A 3786-nucleotide genomic window follows, 5' to 3' on the forward strand; every position below is an offset into this window, starting at 1 on the left:
TTCATTCCACTGTGGTCTGAGGGGGTACTTGATATAATTTTGATTTCCTTAAATTTATTGAGACTTGTTTTGTGGCCTTTCTTGAAGACTTTTCTATGGGCTGATGAAAAGAATGTCTACAATTCTGGGGTAGAATGTTCTGTAAATATCCATTGAGTTCATTTGTTCTAGAGTATAGTCCATTGTTTCTTTCTTGACTTTCTGTCTTATGACCTGTCTAGTACTGTCAGTGGAGTATTGAAGTTTCCCCACTATTACAGTGTTGCTGTCTATCTCATTTATTATGTCTAGTAATAACTGCTTTATAAATTTGGGAGCTCCCATGTTAGGCACATATATATTTAGGATTTTGATTTTTTTTCTGTTAGACTGATCTTTTCATCATTATATAATGTCCCTCTCTTTTTTTAATTGCTGTTGCTTTAATGTTTGTTTTGTCTGATATAAGAATAACTATTCCTGATTGCTTTTGGTTTCCATTTGCATGGAATCTTTTTTACCCCTTTACCTTAAGTTTATATGAGTCCTTATGTGTTAGGTGAGTCTCTTGAGGACAGCAGAAATGTGGTGGCTGGCTTTTTGTCCATTCTTCCATTCTGTATCTTTTAAGTTGAGCATTTAGGCCTTTAGATATTATTTTATTCATTTTACTAGTTGTTCCCTGAATACCTTTTTTATTGTGTTATTGTTTCATAGGTGGTGTGAGAATTATGCTTTAAGGAGGTTCTATTTTGGTGTATTTTGAGGTTTTGTTTCAAGATTTAGAACTTCTTTTAGCATTTCTTGTAGTGCTGGCTTGGTAGTGGGAAATCCTCTCAGCCTGTCTGAAAAAGATATCTCTTCTTCAATTTTGAAGCTTAGTTTTGCTTGATACAGAATTCTTGAGTGACAATTATTTTGTTTGGGAAGCTAAAGACAGGATCCTAGATCCTTCTGGCTATCAGGATTTCTGCTGAGAAATATGCAGTTAATCTGACTAGTTTTCCTTTATAGGTTACCTGATGCTTTTGCCTCACAGCTCTTAGGTTTCTTTCCTTTGTCTTGCCTTTGATAACCTGATGACTATGCTTGGGTAATTATCTTTTTTGTGATGAATTTCCCAGGTATTCTTTGAACTTCTTTTATTTGTATGTCTAGGCATTGTTTTCTCCTCCCTTTGGAGCAGGCTCGAGGTTGAGCATAGTCAGATGAGACAAAGGAAAAAAGAATGAAAAACAATTAAGCATCCTTATAAGATCTGGAAAATAGCTTCAAAAGGGCAAACTGAAGACTAATTGATCTTAAAGAGGAGGTAGAAGAAGATATAGGAGTAGAAAGTTTATTCAAAGGGATAATAACAGAGAACTTTCCAAACCTAGAGAAAGATATCAATATCCAAGTATAAAAAGGTTATAGACCACCAAGTGGATTGAACCAAAAGACTACTACCTCAAGGCATTTAATAATCACACTCCCAAAGAAAGGGCCCGAAAAGCAGCAAGATAAAAGAAACCAATAACACACAATGAAGCTCTAATACATCTGGCAGTAGACTTTTCAGTGGAAACCTTACAGGCCAGGAGAGAGTGGCATGACGTACTTAAAGTGCAGAAAGAAAAAACAAAACAAAAACTTTTATCCATAATATGATATCCAGTGAAAACATCATTCAAACTTGAAGGAGAGATAAAGAATTTCCCAGACCAACAAAAGCTGAGGGATTTCATCTATACAAGGCCTTTACTATAAGAAATGCTAATACTTCAGTTAAAAAGCAAATGATGTTAACGAGCAATAAGTAATCATCCGAAGGTACAAAACTCACCAGTAATAGTAAGTACACAGAAAACCACACAATATTATAACACTGTAACTGTGGTGTATAAACTACTCTTATTCTAAGCAGAAAAACTAAACAATGAACTGATAAAAAAAAAAAAAAACTACGACAACTTTTTAAGACGTAGATAAATAATACAATGTAAATAGAATCAACAAAAATTTTTAAAAATGGCATGATGAAGTTAAGGCATAGAATTTTTATTTGCTTTTTTATTTGTTTATGAAAAAAGTGTAAAGTTGTTATTAGGTTAAAATAATGGGTTATAAGACAATATTTGTAAGCCTCATTGTAACCTCAAACCAAAAAACATGCAATGAATACACAAAAAATAAAAAGCAAGAAACTAAATCATATCATCAGAGGAAATCATCTTCAATAAAGGAAGACAGGAAGGTAAGAAAAAAGGAAGAGAAGAACATGAAACAACAAAAATAATAAAATGGAAAGATTACATCCTTATATACGAATAATAACATTGAGCGTAAATGGACTGACCTCTCCAAACAAGACAGAATGGCTGAATGGATAAACAAACAAGGCCCAATGATCTGTTGCCTACAAGAAATTCACTTCACCAATAATGACAGATGTAGGCTGAAAATAAAGGTACAGAAAAAGATATTCCATGCCAAAAGAAGCCAAAAAGAAGCAAGAGTTGCTATACTTATATCAGACAAAATGGATTTCAAGATGAAAACTGTAAGAAGAGACAAAGAAAGTCACTATTTAATACAGGGGTCAATTTAGCAAGAAGGTATAATAATTTTAAATATATATCCACTGAACACTGGAGCACCCAGATATATAAAGCAAATATTATTAGAGCTAAAGAGAGAGATAGGCCCTGCTACAATAAGAGCTGGAGACTTCAAAACTTCACTTTCAACATTGGACAGATCTTCCAGATAAAAAATCAACAAAGAAACATTGTACTTAATCTGCACTACAGACCAAATGGATCTAATATATATTACAGAACATTTCTTTCAAAGGATATAGAATACACATTATTTTACTAAGCACATGGATGATTCTCAAGGATAGGCCATATGTTAGATCACAAAAGAAGTCTTAAAAATTAAAAAAAATGGAAATAATATCAGGCATTTTCTTTGGTCACAATGGAATAAAACTAGAAATTAATAACAAGAGGAATTTTGGAAGCTATACAAATGCATGAAAATTAAACAATATGCTCCTGGGTGGCCAAAGGGTCAGTAAAGAAATTAAAAAGAAAATCGAAAAATTTGGGCCGGGCGCAGTGGCTCAAGCCTGTAATCCCAGCACTTTGGGAGGCCGAGACGGGCGGATCACGAGGTCAGGAGATCGAGACCATCCTGGCGAAGACAGTGAAACCCCATCTCTACTAAAACTACAAAAAACTAGCCGGGCGAGGTGGCGGGTGCCTGTAGTCCCAGCTACTCGGGAGGCTGAGGCAGGAGAATGGCGTAAACCCAGGAGGCGGAGCTGCAGTGAGCTGAGATCCGTCCACTGCACTCCAGCCTGGGTGACAGAGCGAGACTCTGTCTCAGGAAAAAAAAAAAAAAAAAAAAAAAAAGAAAAATTTATTGAAACAAATGATAGTGGAAATAAAACATACCAAAACCTATGGGAATGCAGCAAAAGCAGTACTAAGAGAGAATTTAACAGCTTTAAGTGTCAAAATAAAAATAAAGGTAAAACTTTATTTTAAAAAAAATTTTAAAAAAAATAAACTCTCTAACTATGCATCTCAAAAAAACTAGAAAAACAAGAGTAAATCAAACCCCAACCACTATAAGAGAAATAATAAAGAGCAGAACAGAAGTAAATGAATTTGAAATGAAGAAATCAATAAGAAAGGTGAATGAAACAAAACATTGTTTTTTGAAAAGTTAAAGAAAATTAGTTAACCTTTAGCCAGACTGAGAAAAGAAAAAAAAAAAAAAAAAAACCCAGAAAAGATAGAAACAAAATTCAGAAAT

Source organism: Macaca nemestrina, chromosome 11, assembly GCF_043159975.1.
Source record: "Macaca nemestrina isolate mMacNem1 chromosome 11, mMacNem.hap1, whole genome shotgun sequence".
Lineage (NCBI taxonomy): Eukaryota > Metazoa > Chordata > Mammalia > Primates > Cercopithecidae > Macaca > Macaca nemestrina.